This window comes from Pinus tabuliformis, chromosome X, assembly GCF_031772625.1.
Source record: "Pinus tabuliformis cultivar Carrire ecotype Pingquan chromosome X, CPIR1, whole genome shotgun sequence".
In the NCBI taxonomy this organism is placed as follows: domain Eukaryota; kingdom Viridiplantae; phylum Streptophyta; class Pinopsida; order Pinales; family Pinaceae; genus Pinus; species Pinus tabuliformis.
Window position 1 is genome coordinate 1,372,939,070 of NC_142308.1, and position 7,308 is coordinate 1,372,946,377.

Below are 7,308 nucleotides of genomic sequence, written 5' to 3' on the forward strand. Positions count from 1 at the left end.
GTGGAGGATGGAAGAAAAGAGTGGCTGCATGCCTCCTCAACAAACTTCAAGCTTCAAATCCCTCTCCATACTTGATTCTGGCCTGCCCAAAGGCTTCTACAGGATGTTTCTGGTAAAAATACAGAACTTCCTGTAGAAAGTCTTGTAGCTTCCTGTAGAAGGTTGAACCATGACCAGATTGTGTCTGAACCTTGAAAAAATGAGTGTTCATGGAGGGGATGGATGTGCTTAGGGTGGCTAGCACAGGTGCTGCCTCCCTAGCTAAAATCTCGGACAATTTCTCCTTCTGCTGCCCTCTCCCCAAACTGCCTTGTATGCCAATCCCAAACAATGCAAAGCCTCTGAACTCATTTGATGAAACTTACTCAAGAGTAATTCCCTTGATGCATCATCTAATTCAACAACTGATCCATCTGCAAGTTGTTGAAAAGCACTCCTTTCAAGCAAATTTTCCATGGCGCCCTTCACTAGCAGATGATTTTGTCCCATTGGTTCCGTGACAATAACACCCATGGATTTTCGATTACAATCAAACTCCAATAAAGCCCGCCTCTTTGATCTTTGTATCCACCAATCACAATTGCCCAATTTCACTATGCCACTGTTGAGAATGGCACTTGTATCACCTGCCATTGGGTCTGGAACTCCCATTGTTTCAACCAATACCTTCACGGTTGCCTCAGTGGGAATACCAGTAGCATGGAACTGGTGACCTTGACAAGATATCCCTGCATCATTGCAAACTGCAGCAACTTCTGCCAGAGTTTCTAAATTTTCCCCCATATTATGTGCAGGCCAATCCAATATTTTTCCATCCTCAGGATTATATGTTGTTCCTTCAACAGCAAACTCTCTAAGTGAACCAGCACTGTACCCTATGGCTATAAAATCACTGACAGACATCTGATTGGTTGTAAGAGTACCTGTCTTATCAGAGCAAATCATTGTGGTGCAACCCAAAGTCTCCACGCTCGGTAACTTACGCATAATAGCATTCTTTTGTGCCATCTTACGAGTGCCAAGAGCCAAACATGTAGTAATCACAGCAGGCAATCCCTCTGGTATAGAAGCAACTGCCAGAGCAACAACAATCTTAAAGTAGTACGTACATTTCTCAAAGGAAAACCTGATATTTTTTTGGCCACCCATCTATGACTTCCCATGAAAGAAAATATTTGTAGTTCATGATCCAGACAAGAATACAAATGGCACCAATCACTATTGTCAGTCTTTCACCAAATTCATCTAACTTTCTTTTCAAAGGGGTATCATGACATTCCATTGAAGCTTCCTGAATTTGTGCCTGAATTTTACCTATTTCTGTAAACATGCCAGTGCTCACAACAATGCATGTTCAGCAACCATTGGTAACTGTAGTTTCTACAAACACCATGCATTCTTTTGACTGCAACTCACAGTCACACAAGGTGGCTAGATATGTTCTTTTGACCACAGGTATGCTGTCTCTGGTCAGGGAGCTATGCTCCATCCTAAAGGTGGATGTCTTGAGGGACACAATTCTCATGTCTGCAGGAACCTTGTCTCCCACCTTCAGTTCCACTATATCTCCTGGAAAAAGTTCTCTAGAGGGAAGATCTACAACATAATGTCCATCTCTAAAGACCTTTGCATGATCAGATTGCATTTCTTTGAGAGCTTCCAAAGCCTTCTCAGAATTATTCTCCTGCCATACTCAAACAATGGCATTGAGGATGAGAATCAGGAGAATGACCAGGGGCTCTACATAGGCTGTTATGCCCTCCTCAGAAGACACATTATCGTGAAACTAGGCGAGAAGAAATGAAATGCCAGCTGCCAGCAGAAGTATTTTAACAACTGTATCATCAAATTGCTCCACTACCAGCTTCCACAAAGGTGTACCATTTATCTTCTGGAGCTCATTCCATCCATATATTTGACGGCGTTTTTCCACTTCATGAGAATTTAAACCATTCTCTAAGCTCACATCATATTCTTCTAAGCATTCTTCAACAGTTTTAGACCAAGCAGGGAATATCTTATCCTCCATGGACTATGAAATAGATGATCAGATTCTGAATTCAAACAGATTGCTCCACCATTAACAGATCTATAATGCGTTTGAAAAACTCCAAAATCAATACTTTCAAGAACCCTGGTAACCTTGGACACGAGCTTTGACTACTGTTCTCATTTCAAGCTTGAATTTTGACAAAAATCTCGGAGTTTCCTTCTGCAGAGTTGTTTGTTGTGTTTCCTGTAGACGACTTCCTGTAGAAACGCCTGTAGAGTGCCCCTGCACCTCTAAGTGAGCCCGATACGCTGGAGAATTGTGAACCAGGCCACAAAGCTCAATGGAGGACGATGGGTTAATCATTTTGTGGAATCAGAGGATGCATACTTCAGTTGAAAATGTTGCAAGTGCAAGTTAACAGCAGTCTGTGAGTTTCAGCTGAGCGTTCGTTAATTGCTGCGTGATTTGTGGTGAAGGAGTGAGGTGGCCAGGTGTACGTGGCCACATGCAGACGACAGTGCTATAATGAGCTGCATGTCCTCTTCTTGTTAATCAGTTGCACTGGAGTTAAAGCCTCTACCACTGTCTGTTTTTTTATTTTCAATTTTCACGTGAGTGACTTACCCATGCATGCTGCGTGATTTTTGCCTGGATGAGTGCAATCGGATATGGCTAGCTTCCTGGCTGAATCCCCCCATCTCATTCGTTCATGCAGTGCTTAGATTAGATTCATGCAATAGAGGAACAAGGTTTAGTCACGTACCTGAAGTCAGATGGTTGCTGTGAGGTGCTTTTTGCTGCTGCATGCTCATATTCTGCTGCTATATGCTTGGATCCTTTGGTTGCATGAGGGCTTGGCTAATGATTTTTGGTTGTTTTCCTTGTGCAGGTGTCCTCTGGCCAGATCTAAGCTACAAACATTTGTTTCCACGTTCGAATCTGCAACTTCAAGCTATTGCTGCTGAATTTCACAGGACCAGAACTTGTTTTGGCCATTGCTCCCAAACAGTAAATCGGATTGATTTGAAACTTTCTGAGCACATTCCTATCATCATTATGCACCTCCCATAGCAAAATGGTGATCAATGGATGCACAGATTTCGAGAAAAATGGAAAATAGCTGAAGATTGTAGAGATCAATTTCTCGAAAACCATGCATCGGAATCGGCTGAAACTTCTTGGGTAGGTTACTATCACCCATATGCATATCCCCATGAAACAGGTTTTGAAACGGATGCACGGATATGGAGAAAATGCAAAAATGGCTGCTGGTGATGGAGGCTGATTTCTTGGAAACCGTGCACCGGAATGGCTTGAAACTGCTCGAGCATGTTGCCATCATCCCTATACAATTCTATGTAAAACGGTTTTTCAAATGGATGCATGGTTTTCAAGTTATGGCAAAAACAAATTTTGTTTTATGTATTTTCTCTTCAAAGCATTTTGCAAGTTTTTGCATGGTGTCGTGCGGAAAGAGTCGTTTGTGCGGACACAACTGACCTCCCTAGGAGTCTAAACTCTCTAGCGACAAACAGGACAAAATGGAGCGATCTTTCTCTAAATACACCTTTTAAAACATGAAAACTACAAATGTTTAGGCTTACCTTATTCCAAAATGCTGTTGTTGTAGTCCGTCCTTGCCGATCCGGATGAGCTCCTCCTTCACATCAATTCCTGCAACCACAAACAATCAAACAATTACCAAGCACTTGCATCTCATATAATAAAACATATATTCAACATGCAGACCAAGGAACACATGAAATAACTCATTAACACAAGCTATTGAGAAAAATGAACCAGTTTGTATTAATAACGAAACAAAGAAACTCTTACAACCTGGCCTTGGTGTTGTGCAAGTTCCTCCCAGGGTCCATCAAGGGTTTTCCTCTACTTTGACAAAGCTCACCCACTTCCAAGTAGAATCAAGCAAAGACAATCTCTCCTCACAAGGTTCTAAATGGGAGTCCTAATTCCTGCAGCATTTACCCAAAGAAAATGTATAGCTTCAACCTCTCCTCCCTATGGCTCAATGTCTTTATTTATAGTGCTGTAAAGAGGTTATTCAAGTCCACCATCAATGGGATAATCCCCCTCTTTGGGTGGGATAGCTCCCTTATTGATGGGATAAGTTCCTCCTTAATAGGGATACATGAACCAACTGGAGGCGCATCCATTTCATCAAACCGACCTCTAGAAAGTTCTAGAAGTAACCACAAGTAACTTTTTTAAGATGAAACTCGCGCATTTTACCTTTTACAGAAGGACGCACCTGTCCCTTAACATACAGAGCGTCCAAGGACACAACTTTTGTGAACATTGTGAGCGTCCCCACAGGTAAGGCTAGAGAGAACCTGCGACCCCAGAGATAAACACATTTTTTACAAGACTTTCTCTCTTCTTTGAGGTTGAGATGGATAGCAGAGGCATAAGACTTGCCTAAGAGGGTAGCATGACTGTTGATTTGAGCCATACTAACTGTAAGTAGTCATGGTGACATTTTTTAGTGTAACAGATTGCCCCCTAAAGTGCGAAGCCTGGAATAGATTAGGGTTTTGTAATTCTAGGAAGGGTGAAGCGCTTTATCATTTCAAGGATTGTCTTGTGGATGACCTGGTTGGAACCTGCAATTTTCAACAAAAAATACATGTATAAGATTATATCATCACTGAGGTAGGCATTCCCATACTCAGATTCAAAACTTTAACTAATGGACTAACTATTCTGATACAGGAATGATCTTGCAGTACATCATTTTTTATAGACTTTTGTAGACACAGTATGGATGCAGCCATCTGTTTATGATTAATCTACATAGATAATGAATACAAAACTCCTCGCAGCCTGGATGGTAGAAACTAGATCCAGGGTCTTCACTTCTACTTCCCGAATTGGTACGATTCTAGCCATGTGATTAAATGATTTGATGTCGAACATGTTAGAAACCACTTGATTACCAGTCGATGATGTAAACTGTTAACAAGCGTGAGAGAGACCACCAGTAATGTCAATGGTTCTCAAAGTACCAAGCACAACCCGTGAAATGTGAATAGATGTTTTGATGTCGAACACTTCACGGAATCCTTTGATCGAAAGTCAATGATGTAAACTGACGTCAAAGGCGAGAAACCTGCCATTGATGCATGCAGACTTCAAGGTACTGTCGATTCCTAAGTCATCTTTCTAGATAATGTGTCGATGTCGATAGAAAGCGACCCGTTGCAGGCAAGTTCGCAACACGAAATCATTGTTCAAGTTGAATAAATGTTGCTGTAAGGACTGACTCAGGGATGGTCAAATGGATGACAAGTATTTTGCAGATGAAAGTTTTGCTTGCAGACCTCTTGAACACATAACGACACGACAGATGGCTTGGTGACGAATAACTCAAAGTTAATCCCCGGAACCCGGTTAAAGACTTTCAAAGTGGTTTGATCAACTGTGAGGTAAAAGATTTCCCAACCCAGGTGAATGAAAAAGTGTCGTGTTCAAGAGTGGTAATAAAGTTTCTTTTGAGACAAAAGGTAACAAACAGGTTCATTCTTCTCTCTTTTCCCCCACCATTTCTGGCAAGTACCTCTTTATTTTTAACAAGCTTGAGGAGGATAACATATGCTTGATTATAAGCTCATCCTTCGGACGAGTCCAACCTAGTTTAAATTCGAACCCTAGGAATGAGTGGTTCGTTCCTGTTTGTAATTAAACAGGTCCTCTACTGTAAAAGTTTAACGAGCCCAGTATAGGAGAAACTCGGCGTTTTTCAATTTTAGAGAGTCTGAAAAAACTAAAGGAGACTCCACGTTGAACTTTTTCGTATATTTGTGTCCCTCAAGCCCGAAAAAGTATAAAATAATACCTGGGGGAACCGCTTGATCTTGCGACCAAGGAGTACTTTCATAATAGTGTCGTTGACCTGAAAAGTAAAAAGCGATCAAGGACACGTCGTTTTATTTCCTTATCGAGTTTGAAACGACAAATCCCGGCAATCTTTTCCTGATTTTGCGGTCAGAAAAGAGCTAAAAGGGGACCGTCTTTTAATTCCGTTTTAACGAGTGTAAAAGAAATGCTCGGCGATCTTTTCATGTTTTAGGAGTCAGAAAAGGGCTTAAAAGATGACTCTGAGGTTTCACTTTTTCGTAAGTTTTAACGAGTTCGAAAAAGGGATAAAAATGTACTCATGTGGCCGACTTTCAATTTAATTTACGAGCAGGAAAAGACGGAAAGAACTCGGCATTTTCATTTGTTTTACGAGAATGAAAGATAGAAAAATAATCTCGGGATTTTCATGAGTTTAACGAGTCTTGAAAATAACTGAAATTGACTCGAGATAGGTTTCATTTTTACAAAAGCTTGAAACAGAGAAAAACTATGCTTCAGAGTAGTTTCATTTTTTCACAAGCTTGAAACAGAGAGAAAATTGTGCTTGATGCCCCCTAAGCGTAACTGCTAGAGCACATGCCCCCCAGCTTCATTCATTCAACTACGGTGGATGAAATGAAGGTTCAAGTGTGAGATCATTTGAAAGACTTGACCTAAAACTGTAAGAAAATTATGCAAAAAACTAAAATAACTAACCTAAAAACTTAACATCTATAAGATCTAGTCAATCTCTCGACTCAAGTAGAGGAGGATTTGTTTCATTTTTTAACGAGCTTGACACAGGAAAAGAACTATGCTCGGATTCGGTTTCATGTTTACGCAAGCTTGAAACGAAAAACTATGCTTGTTATAAGTTCACATGCCCCCAGCATAATGATGCAAAACTAGGTACATGCCCCCCAAGCTGCATTGCATTCAATGAGGTGGATGGAATGAAGCTTTACTTTCAAGATCTGAGAAAGACTTGTGGGAGTTGTTTCATTTTTTAGTGAGGTTGACACAAGAAGAGAACTATCCTCAAAACCCTTGTTTCATTTTTTAAACGAGCTTGACACAAGATAAGGAACTATGCTCATAACTACTCTCTACAATCTACCTACTTAACCTACCCTTGTTTCATTTTTTAACGAGCTTGACACAAGACAAGGAACTATGCTCAAAAAGTTCGCATGCCCCCAGCATAATGATGCGAAATGAGGTACATGCCCCCCAGGCTTCATTGCATTCAACCGGCTGGATGAAATGAAGGTTTACTTTCAATATTTAACTTGAAAAGGGAGTTGTTTCATTTTTAAGGAGGTTGACACAAGAAAAGAACTATCCTCATACCTGATTCATTTTTTAACGAGGTTGACTCAGTAAGAGGAACTATCCTCGTACCTGATTCATTTTTTAACGAGGTTGACTCAGTAACAGGAACTGTCCTCAAAACCCTA

At 40.8% G+C, this 7,308-nt stretch overlaps 1 pseudogene; it reads right to left on the reverse strand.

The window, feature by feature from the left end:
* Positions 1-261: 261 nt before the first annotated feature.
* On the reverse strand, positions 262-2,029 carry LOC149145168 (calcium-transporting ATPase, endoplasmic reticulum-type pseudogene; annotated as a pseudogene).
* Between the last annotated feature and the right edge of the window lie 5,279 nt (positions 2,030-7,308).